Source organism: Engraulis encrasicolus, chromosome 13, assembly GCF_034702125.1.
Source record: "Engraulis encrasicolus isolate BLACKSEA-1 chromosome 13, IST_EnEncr_1.0, whole genome shotgun sequence".
NCBI lineage: Eukaryota > Metazoa > Chordata > Actinopteri > Clupeiformes > Engraulidae > Engraulis > Engraulis encrasicolus.
The window spans coordinates 21,023,677-21,041,260 of NC_085869.1; the positions used below are offsets into that span (position 1 = coordinate 21,023,677).

The following is a 17,584-nucleotide window of genomic DNA, read 5'->3' on the forward strand; positions in this document are numbered from 1 at the left end:
AGAAGCGCTGGGTGCCATCCTGCATGCTCTGACCTTCTCATGTGCAGTGTGCACAGAAAAAAAAAATCATCCCGCATCTCTGATATCACACATAGGCTATTCCCTAATGCAGGGATGTTAAACTCAGGCCTGGGGGGCAAATCCGGCCTGTAGAGTCATTTTATTGGGCCCGCAAGATCATTTCAAAGGTGTATTACAGTTGGCCCACATACATCATAAATGTATTGCATATTAAGACTTGAAAATGAAATTTCCTGCATCACAGGAATATGAGTAGGCCAGTGAAACAGCTTACAGTGAAATGATACAGGCACCTTTGAACTATGACGGAAATCTGTTTGTGAAATTTAAATATGAGTAATTGAGTATTCAGTGTGTGTGCACAATTTAAAGGTTTTTTATATATATCTTGAGTTTGGCCCGCAACTTCGCTCCAGATTTTGATTATGGCCCTCTGTTATCTTGAGTTTGACACCCTAATGCGAACACAGTGAGGTCTGAAGCTGTCTGTATGTTATACAGTAGATGCACCTCAATCTGGATACTGTGCCATTTGTAGGAAGCAGTGCAGCGTAAAATGACTAAAGAGTGCAATTGCATGTCTGTAATTGCAGGTTTGAGTTTTTTAATCAGTGCATATTTTAAATGTTTGGCCACAAGGTACTGTATAAATAGGCATCCATATTGTGTTGCATTGCAGAATGTTCATTTTACTAAGTAGCCTATTAATTCAATAGACACCTAACAGAAGAGTGATAGCTGAACCCTGAAGTCATCCTCAGTGATACAGTGTGAAGCAGTCAAAGGGTTTTGGAGTCTCCAGATTTTTCATTTCCAGCTACCATTCAAGATGGCTCTTGACGCCTGGAGGAGACATTGAGAATGGCAGGAAGTGAGACATGAGCCCAGTTTGACAGCTGAGTTTCTACCAAACTCAACCTCAGCATAACACCAAAAGTACTCCCAGTAGCTCCCTCCGCTCCTTTTAAGTCAGAGAAAAATGTAAGGGCCTGCATATGTCAAAGTGGACGTAGAGTTTTGACATAACAAGTATTGCACATAGACATGTTGGCCCTGAACTCACAGTTTACGTAAAAAACAAAACTGGAGCAAGAGGGGAATTAGAAATGACTTAATCAAGATTTTCTCTATTTTGAACATGAATGTTAGGGGTAGATGTGGAGAATCTCCCCCATTGTATTCAAAGTCACTGCAGGGCCTGGTTCCAGAGCATTGTTTTAATACAGGCCTACATAATGCATCACACAATGCACTACGTATATTGTTTACTGTACTGTATATCCACTGATTTATTTGTTTAAGATTCTGGATAATATGAAAAGAGGGAGATAGAATTAAGATCTTTAAATGAAATCATATGACTTGGCACTGTATGAAAAGGATCCCTGCACATCTATCCAGTTGTTTCTATTGAGAGCCCTTCGTTGTTTCTAAATTAGATAGACGTAACAATAGCTTGTAACTTTAATTCCATGCATGGGGTACAAAAAGAGTAATCGTTTTGTGTACATCTTGCATGCTGCCAGTGAGAAGATGGATTGTTAGGTTGGGGTAGATCAGGTCAGTCGTTTCTGAATTTGACAAGGACTTGTTTTGGGGAATTGTTATTGTTGTATAAGCAGTATTTCTTTCTGTAAGGTCACACCCAGTAAGTCATCTTGTGTGTGTGATTGTAAGGCAAGCCTTCCACTGAATACAGGTGGAATTTATGGATAACCTACATGTTTCATACCAAATATCGAAATTAACTCATTGATACAGCAGTCCTTTATATGATGAACACAGTCTTTTTTTAAAAAAGACATATGATTCCATGGGTTATGCAAATGCTATTTTTTTCAGTGTCAGCTGTTTTAGCCATCTTATATTTTACTGTTTTACTCAATCTCTGCGCTGTAAGTAAAAATTACCGCCCCACTCTGCCTCATGGATATAAAAGACAATAAGATCTCAATCCAATGTGAAGACCCCGGCCACAGCCACCAGGGACACGATTAAGACAGAAATGACTGATATCATCCACCATTTACAGGAAATTGCATAGTACACAGATCATTGTCATACCAACTTAGTTTGCAATAGGACTCCATTTGGGCAATTGTAATCTTTGTCATCTCTCCTATTCATTTAAATCCGTAGCCTTACTATATACTTTTGATGGCACTTTATTTGAAGGGGTCTGTGTTTGAAGGCTATCATTATAAAAATGGCATGAGACATGTTAGGGCCATTAATGACACATTATGGCATTCGTTTTTTGGACTGTCAAGTTGACGTTGTTTGGGTGTCATGTCATCCCAAATACTAAATGGCACACTATGACAACAGTCATCAATAATGTTTCGTTAATCTTCCTGACGTGTCATGTCTTTCTAATGAAGATTGCATAACACCCCTTTGTAGACCCCTTCAAATAAATTGCAACTATATTTTTTCATATGCAATGTGGTTGCATTAATGAGAGCCCACCCCATACCACTCTTTCTCAGTGTCCTCATATAGGATATACGTTTCTGCCTGTTTAAGCCCCTATGCGTTTCAACATTTTGTTTGATGGCATCATATAGCCTTCATTTATTACCCTGCATGGTTTTCTTCTTTCTAACCCCCTGTCAGGTCTTGGTATGTGGGTTGAAATGAGATTTAACTTTTTGTGAAATGCATGGAGAACGGGAGATGTTTAGATCCGCTTTCAGTGGTACAGAAAAAGATTGTCTTTCTTTTGGTTCTTGTGTTCGCAAACCTGACATATATTGCTGCGTGGGTGCAAACACAATACAGGAAGACATCTAGGGATATATTTTGTATTAAATTTTGAAAAATGAAGGACGTATAGATTGCTCTCTCTCTCTCTCTCTCTTTCTCGCTCTCTCCCTCTCTCTTTCTATCCCTCCCCCCCTCTCTCTTGGTCTCCATGTCTCTCTCAGCTGATTTTATGCTGTGATGTGGCCATTAACCTTTAATGAGGGTAGTTCTGAGTGTGAATCTCCTGACCTTGATGGCCGTGATGAGTCTGATGGAAGTCAGGGGAAGTATTCCCAGGATGACCTTTTGCATTTGCTCGGCTTGCTCTGTTTTTGAGTCCCGTTGACTTTGACATGCTTTTCACTACTCACCCTCCTCAATAGACTCTCCTCTATTTTTATTGCATCATTTCCCCGCTCCGAGTGATAGCATAAAGTATTATCGCTGACAGATTCCTATTATGTTGGAAAATATTAAAATATTTCATATAGGATATTAAAAAGCGTGATGAAATGCCTCCCTGTATAGGCAAGTGTATTTTTAACCCTTTGCTCAAGGCTTTGGTATAATGAAGATATTCATTTTTGCATACCAAATTACTGTAATGTTTTAATTTAACCTTTTAATTTCACATTGCAGTTGGTTCCCGTGGCATTGCTAGAGACTAGGAAGGGTTGGACATTCTCTACAGGAAAATCTTGAATTAATGCAAATTCGAGGGAACTCAAGGGAAGTTTATTCACACCTACACAAAATGTTCTTAGTTATTTAGTTTATCTATTATTCAGTCCTATAAAACACATGCCACACATCTTCAATTTGCAGAGAGAAAGGAAATGTGTACAGATTCAAATGTGATTACAGGCACAACTTGTAGCCACAATATTTAGAAAATTGCATTGTTGAGTATAAAGCTCACTTTATAATCATGCTCACATAGTGCATGTAGGCTAACCTGATATCTCATGAACACAACATGCAGTCATGGGTAAGTGGTTAGGGCATCAGACTTGTAAACCCAAAGGTTGCCGGTTCGACTCCCGACCCGACCGCCAGGTTGTTGGGGGGAAATAATTAACCAGTGTTCTCCCCCATCTTCCTCCATGACTGAGGTACCCTGGTACCATCCCTCCGCACTGCTCCTTTTCGGGTGCCATGGGGGCTGCCGCGTTGCACAGTTGAGGCATAAATGCAATTTAGTTATGTGCAGTGTACACTTGTGTAAACTTGTGTGCTGTGGAGTTCTGTTTCACAACGACAATGGGAGTTGGAGTTTCGCAGATGGGCTTTCACAAGATGATGTTACAGGTTCCTTTATTTGTGCTTGTGTGACCAGGCGTGCTCACATTACTTTTCTATACAACACCTTTCCAATATTGACTATTGATTAATCATAAAAGACTTTGTTCTTGCCAACTTGTCAAATTTAAGAGCTGGGAATTGATTACGCGAAGTATAATAGAATACAGTGCATACAGTGAACACAGTGTTGTATACCTGCAAAGGAACTTGTGACAGACGGATACAAAGGTTAAACAGATTGCATCTATTCAAAATTGGGAATGTTCATGAATAACCTTTGTATCCGCCTGTCATGAGTTCCTTTGAAGGTACAACACTGTATTTTTCAGAATCATGACACAGTCGTGACACACTCCTCCTCTTTGTTGCCAGACAAATGGATTTGCAAGTTTATTGCCTGCCAGTTTTGCATTGCTTGAAAGTTCTTTCATCAAGACGAATTACTGTACTGTATACATCCACAAGTTACCTCCTTCTATATTGAGTCTGAGTCTGAGTATTTCCTTTTGCCTCATCAATAGAATTAGTCACAAGGAAAGGAACTCCTAACAGGCTGGGAGATGGCACATCGCTGTTTGAGTCAGCATCCCAGCATAGTCATCAGAGACTTTTTGCTTGACCTTTCCCTTCAGAAAAGAGATGATACGAGTGTGTGTGTACGTGTGTGTGCGTGTGGTGGGGGGGGGTGGGGGTGATGGGGTTCGGGGCGGAGTTGGTCTAATTTGACAGCTGGAGCAGCGTTCCCTCGGCTTGGCAAAACCCAGAGCCATATCAACACGCCTCACACACACACAGCCTGTCAAAACACTAAGCAAACAAATAAATAAAACGCCTAAACGCTTCCAGTGGCCACCGTTTTGACATACTGGTACTCTGCATAGTGTTTCTAGAGGGCAATATGCGGAGCATTTCAGACAGACAGGGGGGGGGGGGTCACCCCCCCTGTCAACAGGTTTTTGTTGTTGTTTTTATTTGTATAGATTTTGTTTTTTTGTTTTTCATTGTCACCCGTTGTCACAGCGTTGTCGTAGCTCAGTCTTGGAAGTTGCTGTGGAGTTGAGTGAGTGTGGTGCTAGACCAGTCCATTGCATCTGTTTTTGTTCTCCAGCCTTCAAGTTTAGCCAAAGGACGCGCTCAACTTCTTGGAAAAACGAAAGCTTCCACGGAAAGGTACCACGCACTGATGATGGCTTGATAGCCGAAACGCGTTTGCTTTTTGGACATGGTGGTAATATAAATAAATAACGAGACGCAGTTTGTGAGTGCGGATTTTTCTTCCTTAAGTTTGTTCTCCAGCCTGCCTGGCTTTGCCTGGCCTGACCTGGGCTTCCTCCGCTGCCTCCTGCCCCTATCAGCAGGGCTGGATTAACACACAGGCTACATATGGCTGCAGCCTAGGGGCCCCCACCTGCCAGGGGCCCCCTGATTCCCCAAAAGTGATACATGGCAGAATTGTGACAAGATGCAATGTTGAAATCATCCATCGTGTTGAGTACAGTTGGTAGACATGTTATCCTGAATTTCTAGCTCATAATTATGACACTATCTACGTACATTTGTCATACAAATTTGACTTCATGGGGGGCCCAGAGCAACCTGTAGCCTAGGGGCCCCATGCCTTCTTAATCCAGCCCTGCCTATCAGTATTCCCGGTCCCCTGTGTCAGATGGTGTGGTGGTCCATCCCTGGGCCTTCCTGCCAGCCTGACTGTCTGCCTCGCTGTGGCAGCTCTGAGCTTGGCGCTGCGCTGAAGAGGTCACTCCTCGGACACCAGTGGACTCTTTCCTTCCCCGGGTGCTGTCCGTTCCTCCTCTCGCCCTCTCGTTTCTTCCTCCCTCAGGTGCGCCCAGTTGGGGGAACACCACTTCCAGCAGCACCAAGATTTGTGCTGATGCTTGACATTTTTCAAGGCTTGGAAAGGAGGCTTTAAAGCTCTCCTTCATGCTGCACGTACAGTACAGAAAGGTCACCCTCACAACAGAGATGAAACAGCTCTTCTGGAAGAATTATCTGAGGACAGATGAAGAAAATTGCAAATCCAAAATGGGCTATGCTGTAGGCGTGACAGCTTGTACGTTTTCACACCTTGCGTCTCATAACAAAGTATTCATAAAAAAAGGATTACAATACGAGGCAGGGGACTGTCAAACATAGCCGCGGGTGTGTACTTGGAAATAAGCCTGTATAACCCTCTCTTTGAATCCCACTCATTTATTTGCTTTAGGCACAGCGGGTAAAACCAAATACAGTAAACTTTTTTTTGGCAAATTCAAGGGACTGCTCTTGAAAACTCCTGGGGGTCTCTGAAACTTTAAGTGTGTGTACACAGGTGCTCAGATTTGTTCCACCTCCTGGCCAGAGTTTCCTCTAGTCAACACGTTGCTTCAATAGCACAGGCTGAGGGGATGTACTGTATGGTCATGTGATTGCTATTGAACTTAAAGGTGCACTGTGTAATATTTTAGTAGGCCTAGTTTATGTCCAGAATTCATGCTGCCCATTCAAGAACATTACCTTACCATCACCATCAAATTCTGAGAATTCATTATGACTGGAAAATTGCACTTTTCATACATGAAAAGGTGGATCTTCTCCGTGTCCGCCATTTTGAATCCCCAGAAATAGACATAATTTTTAGCTGCAAAAGTTACTGTACTTTGGTCATATTAATAAATATCAGTTTATCATTTTGTAATTATTCATGAAAAGATTGAATTTGGCAATAGGCAGCAAAGTTTCAATGAGCAGCATAGTTGCAATACCTAATATGGCCACCATCCTACACAGTGCACCTTTAAATACTGTACCAAGTAACACTTTCCTCCAGAATAACACACAGTGTTTAGTAGTAAATGAAAGCTCCTATGGAAGCACTACATTCACAGGCAGGTTTGAAATGGTTGGAGATTGTTTGACACTTCAGTGCTTCGAGAGCTGGCACTTATAGTGTTAACCAGTGCTAAGCTGATGATTTGCCATCATTCATTTCAAAGCAGTGATTAGCTAGGAGAGGGATCTGCTCTAAGCCAGCCCTCAGGCCTGCAGGACTTGAGATCGAAGAATCCTTGTCGAGCTGTGTGGTTGAAGGGGAAGAAAATGCTTGCAGCTGCCAAGGTAAGGTTGCCTTCGGGAGCTGTAAGAGGAATTCAGATGCCTATTTTAACTTACACCCCCCACCCCCCCCTTTTTTCAATTTTTTTCAATTTTTGTATCTGGTTGTGTGAATGTGCTATTGCCTTTATTATATGAGTGCAATTACTTGCAAAAATCTAATTATGTTTTCCTCTTTGAATATCAAGGTCTTCTGTGTTTTAACAAAGCCAAGGTGAATCTGTGTTATGGTCTTCCATAAATAAATCCAGTAATGTATTTCTACTTAGGGAGAACGGGTTTGTTTTACTGCAAGGCCACAGAGAGAAGTTTCTGGAACATTGTGCATTTTTTAAACCTGGCATCAGACACACCTTTTAGAACCCTCTTAAGTTCAAGAGCTTAGGAGACCTAAATACCCAATCGCTGTTAAGAAGCCAGAAATGCGTAATAAGGTGTGGTCAGCATTTTCTATTATGGACGTGACTAGTGAATGTGGTTACTTTGTGTGAATGCCAGATGTAAGTTGTTTAATCCACACCAAACGCAAACAACAGCTAGCATGTACGGAATTAATCCCTGTTTGTACCAAGTGTCAGTCAACCAGAGTTATACAATGCGCCATTGTACAGCTTGCATCATTGCCGAGTCATTTACCCTTGTCATCATATTTCAGCTGTCACCTTACTGCTGCCTATTACAAACACTTCAAACTCGGGTGGTTCTTTAAAGCTCTCTCATCCTCCCTAAACCCACCACAAAAAAATGATAGAGGATGTCTATTCCAAAACTGGAGTACACTCTGTTCCGATAGTAGAAGGTGCAGAGCAGAGAGGATGTGGAGGTCAATGCCCCAACTCCGCTCTTCGAGGGTTTTCACCTTTTTGCTCATGTGGTCAGCATTGAAAAAGAGAGACAACACGGACTCGCCGGCGATATAATCAATGGTCAGAAGCAGCGTGGGCAATCATGAGTTAGCCTGGAGGGCTGCCAGCGGTAGGGCTTCCTCAGGCGCGCTCATTAGTTCGCTCCATTGTGCAACAGAGCTGCTTTGAAATCAAGCCACCACTCATACAGTAGTCTTCGGGGGGTCATGACAATGCACAAAATCCATAAATAAATAAATCGACCTTGCCCTATGCTGTCACTGCGCAAACCATGAATCCAGACACAGAGTGGATTTTCATGCATTTTTTGCTTTTGTGGAAGCTTCTAAACTTGGTGGGTTTAGGAAATAGTCGTAGACAACACGGAGAAGCAGAGAAGAACTCTAAACAAGCAGATGGTATGAGTAGATCTGAGGCCTTCTGAAAAATGCAAAGGCCATGGGAATACAGCCTACTGCCTTTTCACAACGGAGCCTTTATACGAGGACGCTGTGATCGGGTTAAAATGGACCTTTTGTAAACCCAGCATCAACGGCTGAGACAAAAACTCATAGTCTGTGTTCCATAATTGCTGTCTTGTGTGTAGTAGGTCTACAGTACATGCTGACAGATAATCTCACACCAGATCACAAACTGAATACCAGAAAAGCGTACGCTTATTACATATTCGAATACAGTGGTGTGCATGCATGATGCTTATGTGTGCAGGCCACAGGCAGGCTTGTGGCTCGTGTGTGTGTGTGTGTGTGTGTGTGTGTGTGTGTGTGTGTGTGTGTGTGTGTGTGTGTGTGTGTGTGTGTGTGTGTGTGTGTGTGTGTGTGTGTGTGTGTGTGTGTGTGCGTGCGTGTGTGTGTGACCCCAATTCTTCACATTCAAAGGAGCCTCCTGAGGCATCGTAGAAATGGAAGTCTCAGCCAAAGTGAAGACCGCAATCTACGCAGGTCAAAGGTCATTTGGAGAACATGATGTAAAAAAAAAAATAGAGAATGCCTATATTGTACAACTGCCATACACAAACCATCATGAGCACGTCCACAGTAAATAATGGAATTGTTTTTTAGTTGTTTTTTTGCATTATCCAACACAGAAATTCTCAGAGACACAGTCTTGACCCTTATACCCTGTGGCTACACGGGGAGCAGAACTGAATCATGCGTGTTTGAGAAGTGTACTTTGTAGAATTGCGGTAGAGTACTACATGTTACAATAAATTGTAGGTGAACACAGCAAACGTGAAAATGTTGCGGACGTCAGAACAAACAAACTGGCCTTTTAAAAAGAAATTCCTCTCCACAAGTACTGTACGTTGACTTAATTTATATTAGTCTTTTTGTGGATTAAATTTAGCATTTTGAATTGGTAGAGTGAGAAAAAAGACGATAAAGTTTCATTTCATATGTTAGTTGATGGAAAGATTTTGAATTTCGGAAGAAAGCTGTGACGTCCAAGCAAGATCTTTAAATAGGCTACAGTGCCTTCCAAAGGCAGATGAAATTGGTTATATTCCCAGTCTATGTTGAAAAACTAATTTCCACATATTGCCTGTTCGTGTTGTTTCTTTGCATACTTCTGGATGACTTCTAAAATGCAAAGATTTATTCTAATCTGATTCAAAGTTTCCCCATCTATTAAAACTTTTGAAGCTCTATTAAATCCTTAGTCTTTCCCTATCTCTCATATTGTTTTGGTGCAGAGAATCTGCAGCAACGGGTGTTGCAGCAATTCAAGCCATTAATTAGGACTGTGGCTCAGAGAAATAAGATAGGATAGATCATAAGCCTATATGCACAACCGACTGCCAAATCCGAGCCTGACACGGCGCTGAAAAAGTAACACTGAAGTACAACTTGCACAACTCTTTTGAGTTTGAGGTGCTTTTCTTTCTCATAAACAGCTGCAAAAATGAATGTCTGCTACTGTAGATTTGCCAAGGGATCTTCTGGACTTAGGGGTTTCAGATTGTGAAAACCTGGACTGGATAAAAACCCAACTGTGACGTGATGTTCTCCCTATAAGAACTATTTTGCTCATGACTTCATTCCCTCCCAGTCATTGTTGACTTAGGGGCTGATGGCCAGCAAAAGAACAGTTAAGCCCACTCCTCTCCTCAGCACCTGTGTGTTCCCATGGACTCTGTGGCTGTTCTTCAGCACGATGTGTTTGTGCGGCAGCCGGTGTTCATATTGTATTGTCTGGGGTGGAATGCAAGATGGTGCATTAAGCACGAATGCAGCACGTTCTGTTGGTATGTGACAAGAGTTGTGTTTGTCAAATTGTTCTGACAGGTGCAGAGTTGAGACAATGTGCCTCAGCCGTCTCTGAGAACATCCCCTGCTTCACATTGTCAGTAAAAGTCAGTTTAAAAAACAGTCAATTGCCGTCAGCACTCCATTTGAATGCTGCCTCTACTTTTTAATCCAAATAGCAATTCGAGACTAAGTCCCTATTTCTATTAAATGCGTTTGGAAATAAATTAGGGATTCATATTTTATATCGCTTCATTGTAGATTTTTTTCTTCAAATTTAGGCCTACTGACTGTGCCTCATAGCTGACTCCTTCACCTTTCACTTCCTTCTCTCTCTCTCTCTCTCTCTCTCTCTCTCTCTCTCTCTCTCGCGCTCTCTCAGTTTGCAGCGTTGCATCCACTTGCGAGCTAACGGTGGTGACTATAACGCCTCATTAGTCTTCCAATCCAGAGCCAGTGTTCTGCACGTTGTCTCGAGCAATCAGCTAATTTCACACCCGGAGTCCCGCTGTCAAGTGGCTCCTTGTCTCCCCTGGTCTCTGCCGAATGTGTGTGCGTGTTTGTGTTTGTGTGTGTGTGTGTGTGTGTGTGTGTGTGTGTGTGTGTGTGTGTGTGTGTGTGTGTGTGTGTGTGTGTGTGTGTGTGTGTGTGTGTGTGTGTGTGTCTAGTGGGTGGGTGTCTAGTGTGTGTGTGTGTGTGTGTCTAGTGGGTGCTTGTCTAGTGTGTGTGTGTGTGTGTGTGTCTAGTGTGTGTTTGTGTGTGTGTGTGTGTGTGTGTGTGTGTGTGTGTGTGTGTGTGTGGTGTGTGTGTGTGTGTGTGTGAGAGTGTGAGTGTGTGTGTGTGTGTGTGTGTGTGTGTGTGTGTGTGTGTGTGTGTGTGTGTGCGCGAGCGCGTGTGTGTACACGTGTGTGTGTGTACGTGTGTGATCCATCCTGTGTGTTCAGCCTTACCTTGCCACTTGATCTCTGACCGCGGCCGGTCGCCCTGCTAATGGGTTCCATCGCTGCTGGCTGCTAGCTGTCTCCGCGTTACATTTCAGCACTCTTGGAGCTTACAATGAAATTAGTGTTTTGTGTGTGTGTGTGTGTGTGTGTGTGTGTGTGTGTGTGTGTGTGTGTGTGTGTGTGTGTGTGTGTGTGTGTGTGTGTGTGTGTGTGTGTGTGTGAGTGTGTGTGTGTGTGTGTGTGTGTGTGTGTGTGTGTGTGTGTGTGTGTGTGTGTGTGTGTGTGTGTGTGTGTGTGTGTGTGTGTGTGAGAGAGAGAGACAGAGAGAGACAGAGACAGAGAGAAAGTGAGAGGATATTATTGTTTCTGACCCTTGTGTCCTAGTGTCTTGGTGTTGGGCTGTGTGTGTGTGTGTGTGTGTGTGTGTGTGTGTGTGTGTGTTTGTGCGTGTGTGTGTGCGTGCGTTCGTGCGTGTGCATTTGTGTGTGTGTGTGTGTGTGTGTGTTTGTGTGTGTTCCGCGTGCGTGCATGTGTGTGTGTGGAGTGTTTGCGTGCGTGCGTGCGTATGTGCGTGTGTGTGCCTGCCCTGTGTGCATGTGTGTGTGTGTGTGTGTGTGTGTGTGTGTGTGTGTGTGTGTGTGTGTGTGTGTGTGTGTGTGCCTGCCCTGTGTGCATGCACGTGTGTGTGTTTTCCTGGCCGTGGCTGTGTGAGCAGCAGAGATAGGTAGCTCTTAAAGATTACAGCGTTTACAGACAATCTCCTTTCTGCCACTGCCCTCTTGACATCACTTCACAGATGATGGCGTTGGGGTCAGAGTTGAGCCCATTTAAGTGCTTTGTTTAGAGTGAAATGCATTTATAAAACATGTAAGCGATGCCAATGTCAATGGTGGGCCACTCTCCCAAATGGCCATACGCACATCACATATTCCCCCCTCCCTCTCCTCTCCGTCTCTTTGCCCTGACTGACTGTAGTGGTACTCAGTGGTAAGCAGGCTCTTCACTAAGGCAAGGCAAGGCAGGGCAAGTATATTTGTATAGCGTATTTCATACACATAAATTAAAATGACAAATGAACCAAGACAAAATGCATGAACTTATGGATACACTGGGCAGGACATGGTTGCACATCGAAGTTCACATCCCCAATTTCTGAGAAATATCTACTCCCCACTCCCAGTGAAATACCGTGACGTTTTTTTCTATTAAAGAAATTTATTTTCAGACTTCCCATTCATCAAAAAATAATACTTGTGTATACTCCCATTTTGACATTGGATATGCACCGATGACATTGGAAGCTAGATACTGACTAGCATCCGCCAAGTAAAAACTCGATGTACAGTACATCCACAGTAAAGTTCCATCCAGAGTCCAGACTGAGACTGAGTCTTTTGATTCGAGATGGGCTTTTTTTGGCAGTGGCGGTGAAAGCAGCCGTTCTCCGTGTGGGTTCTGCTGAAGGAGATCAAGTGCAGCTGTTGGACTGAAAAAAAAAGCTGGCTTGGCTATGAAGCAAGCGGAGAGTTTCGGGGGGTTATGGAGCAGTCTAATTAGGGACCGGAGTGGAAGTCAAGGCCGGGGGGGCCAGCCAGGAAGATGAAGCACTGGGATGGATGGCTGACTCAAAGCTACTGTTTTCCTCTTCCCTTCCCTTTCCTTCCCCCCTCCTCTTTTACTGACACTTCTGACGAGAGAAGAGAACAATTTTGCCTCATCGTTAATCTACAGTATGCAGATACAGTAGAACACTTTGGTGAAGCACTGTGTCAGCATTCCAACCTGTTTTCTAACCTGCTTTTTTCCCCTTAATTTTTGAAGAGGTGGGGGAGGAGTAGAAACAGCTTTTCGGGGAATTGTTTTTGAGGTTTTTAGCCAGAGGCATATGGATGGAAGATTAGGGTAAGACATTAGAAATAAATAACTAAAAATGTCGTGCAGTCAGTGTCTTTTTCCCAGAGCGCACATCAGTGGCTAGTGGCTTTGGGTTTGCACTGAATGACCATTCCTGCTTATGGATTTAGGACGTCCAGCCCTGCTATGCACCTCTAGAGCCAACATCCACGTTGTCGTCACAGTTCGCAAACAAGTATTTTGCGGTTCGCGAACGCTAAGATCTGCAGCGTGAACATGCTGACCGGTTCGCTAGGGTGCGGGAATGGAAACCGGCACGGTACTTGTACATACTAAGAGGACAGGGAGATCAGCCATGTTTCCGAGATGGGACTTGTTGCCCTGGGGCAGGCATAGCCGAGGGCCAGTTTCTTCCTGGTTCCTTCAGATGTACCAATGATTCCATCCTACAGGGATCAAATGTGGTGCCTTTACTGTTCTGCAACCCACCTTGTAAAACTTTCTCACCTCTTTGAAACTTGAAAGGCTCCATCACTTCAGATTTCAGGGGTGGTTGGTTTTGCCGCTTTTTCAAAGGATGTGTCACGGTCAGTTATACGTAGAAAGCAATCTCTTTATCCTCAAATGTACATTTACTCACTGACTTAGGCCCAGGTCATGCTAGCTGCACTAGATATGTGCACGTGCACTTGCCATGCACGAACACGTTGCCATGCAAATTTTATGTGAATTTTGCTCGCAGAAGAGCATCAGTCGAAATGTACGCAGACGTGTGTGTACGCTGCAATATTGACAGAACCGCTAGGGGCTAACTTCCAAACTTCCATGTTGGGGTTGTGGTAGAGTCAAACAATGATGGACAACATTAATGAGAGCCCTGTTGGCCTTCTGCCTCCTACATGACACCTCCACTTTCGTGCGTTACGCTCTGGTCGTTCTAAAGCATATGAGCGCTCAGTCGCATGTAGTTGCGCACTGTAATTTAAGACCCACAGCAAGCATGTCCCTGGCCTTATATTTGTATTTTAGACACCATCACACTCCACAGTCTGCAGTCTTGTCTGTTTAGTCTTCTTTGACATTTCTTCTCTGCTCTCCAAGATAGTGGTGTATTAATGCTTTCTGCCATTTTTATTAAATTGCCTCTCTGGGAGGTCACGGCAGGCTGTTCTGCTTTCAAGAGCAGGTGGGGGAAAACATCTTAAAAGAGCTGAAGTGTTTCTAAGAGGGTGAGAATCTAAAAGCACAGTGTCATGTTGAATGGCACTCTAATTCTAAACATTTCAGCGAGACTGTCTGGAGTGAATTGCCGTAAAAAGTAAAGTAATATATAGCCTACCTTTGAATTGGCCTCCAAAGTTTTACAGAAAAAGAAATGAACCCCTTACTGCAGAGCCTATGCTATAACCTCTCTGTCACCAACATTGTGACGGCTATGTCTTATTTTGTTACTTACTGTAAGGCTCTCAGTAATGTCATAGCAATGTTGTTATGATGTAGTTGAGTATTTTCAGCAAATAGTGAATAGGCCTGCCGGCGACCCCATCTGCACTAAGAGGCTACTTATGCTGGATGGGTAGTGATTATAAAAAACAGTCAGTTGATAAGGTGAAATTGATATCAATCTCTTTACCATTGCTGTTATTGTAAAAACACTACAGTGACAGTAAGCTTGAAAGTGTTATTATGCGTTACCTACAATGAATAAATACAGCTTACAGTGATAGGAATGGGTCACTTGATGTAATATGGAAATAAATGAATCTTGTCATTCATAATTATTTCTGCAAGCTTCAGATGAGCTTATCAGAGATTAGTGAGGACACTTAACTCATCCCTTTCTACTCATCTTACAGCATCGTTATTGCCTGCTTTGATTTCACTGCCCTAAAATCAAGTCATCTTTAAGGGACTGTTTCGAGCAAAACTCAGAAAGAGTTTTCTCCATTTTAGAGATGATATACACATTCTCAAAGCGCTACTGTTTAGGAGGAAAAACAGACTGTCTATATTTATATTGGAAGACTGACCTCGGAGTATGCTGGTGGTCAACATGTAGACCTACATTACAGTATGCCTTATCTCTTTGCTGGGGAAGAAGAAGATGTGAGCTACACACACCTGACCTATCTACAGTATGTCATCATGTGCTTCAAACTGGATTTGTTTTATCAGCACTTTCCTGTAGGGCTGCGCGATATATCGAAAATGTATCGATATCGCGATATCACAGCTTGCCATATATCTATCGCAAAAGTTGTGGACATATTGCAAACAGTTTTTACTTTTTAATAATAGCAAATTTGGTGAGAAGGTTAAAAAATGCATTCAAATGTTGTCATTTTAAGTTGATGCTGTATATTAGTTAGATTATGTTGTTTTATACATGATAAATTGTAGAATGGCAAGTAGAGAGGGGAAAATATATGCATATATTAAATGTTGCGATTAATATCGATATCGCAGTATACAGTCACGTTATCATGTATCGCAGATTTTTCTAATATCGTGCAGCCCTACTTTCCTGTAATCCTGTTTTATCCATCTCCAGTATAGTCGGGTTTATAGTAACCAAAATTGTGAGGTGCTGTAATCAGGGCTAGGGCTAGAGTTAGGGTTGGGGTTAATGAACATAATTACATAGGCCTATCATTTGTTTATATTTCATGTTGATCTGACAACACACATCCAACACACGCACTCGCACATGCACACGCTACCGATACTGTATGAGTCTTCGGGAGGGAGGTTTACTAATGTTTTACGTTGAACTCTGCTACGGTAGTTGGAATCCGTTAAACTACGTGTCGTATGAGCACAAAAGAGCTGATGTCACAGCATGCTGAGGAGGGGGGAGACTGCAGCTCATTGCAATCATCCTTATCATCCTTATCTCTCCATGATAGAGATCTTCATTCTCGTAAGCCTATGGCTTATTACAGCACAGTCTGGTGACCTAGGTCACATCAATGGCACACTTGGGCTGTATTGTTCGAGAATGTACACTCAATCCACCGGCTCAAGTACAGTTCCAGCCGTACCTTTAATTATGTTTCTGGCCTCTCTGTTAGAGTTTTCACAGTGACAACCAGACAGACCACAAGAGTCAAGTGTGGATACCTGGATCTATGGTCAGCATTTTGTCTGGGTGTTATATAAGTGGACTCATACACTAACTCTGTCTCTCTCTCGGTCATTATGTCCCTGGGGCTTTGGGGACTGGACTGTTATGTGCTGTGGCTGGTCAAAGCCCCTCAGTCCTCGCGGCTCAAGGTACGAGTTCACAGGGAGGTTTTTCCATACACAGCTTACGTGTACACAGTCAGTGCATGGAGGTCACCTCAGTGCCCTAACCCAGCAGATGGGTAGCAGTGTCATCACAGCAGGAAGGGGGGAGGATTCCTCTGTCACTGTGGATTACAGTGCAGGAGTAAATGTGGCTCCCTGACCCACTCAGCCCATGGGTCTCACAAGATGAACGTTGCCAAGACACCGGCAACAATGTTAAAATGCATGCTCGCATTTGTTGTGCTTTGTTTGTTGTTGGGTTTTTTTGGCCTGTGTTGTGTGATAAGAAGGCCTGTCTTGATACATTTCCCTTGATATCCATTTGCGTCATGCCGCTATTTTGGATAACTGTACCTCTCAGTCACTCCATGACTTACGGTAAGCATATAGATTTTATGCCCGCTAGGCAGCAATTTTTGAACAGACTTTAAAGTGAACTGCCATGACTGGAAGAGAATAATGATACCAATGGCATATTTCTTAATTCCTTAGTAACAAAGGTGTTGTCCTCTTTCTTACTGTAGAGCCAGGTGAATTTGGCACCTTTATTATTTCTCCCCCGTATTAACCATAAATCCCTCATAGAAAACGGTTCCTTCAAATAAGGTTTGGAGCAAAGCAATAACAGAGTTTTCTACCTTGTGTTCAAATAACCTCACTTTTATATAAAGCAAAGGTATTTGGATCTTTTGTATGCAAAAGTTATGCACATTTACAGTTGGAGCCACTGTTATCACATGCATTAGAAAATACACATACAGTACATGTTATCACACTAAAATGAATGGAAATATAGTATACACAACCTATTCAATCATTAGTGAACCCAAATTGGTATCATAACGAAAAACTGAAGGGGTTCCATAACACGGAGCTAAAACAGCATTAAGTAGCCATCATACACAGTAAGTCTAGTGTTAATTCAACACTTATCGGACACTCTGCGACCAAACACAATACAGAAGATGTTAAATCGACTCTGTGAGTGTTGATTTATTAATACTGCATTTTAACCGTGTAGACCAGAGAAGTAGAAAGCACATTTCATAACTTCATGCCCCCATGACATCACTTGTCATGACTTCGTTCCCCTGCGATCAACTGTGAAATGAACTCATCTGTGGCATTCTGAATAAGACACAACGAGAAGCTTGTTCCCCGTGCGTGGTTCCCGTGTCCTTTCTGGGGTGAATTTCTCAAAACCAAA

At 42.9% G+C, this 17,584-nt stretch overlaps 1 protein-coding gene across 2 annotated transcripts in view; it reads left to right on the top strand.

Annotated features, from left to right (window-relative positions):
* The window catches only part of LOC134460847 (receptor tyrosine-protein kinase erbB-4-like), a 387,488-nt gene that overhangs the window by 132,315 nt on the left and 237,589 nt on the right, over window positions 1–17,584 (top strand). The gene's annotated exons all lie outside the window — the stretch shown is intronic.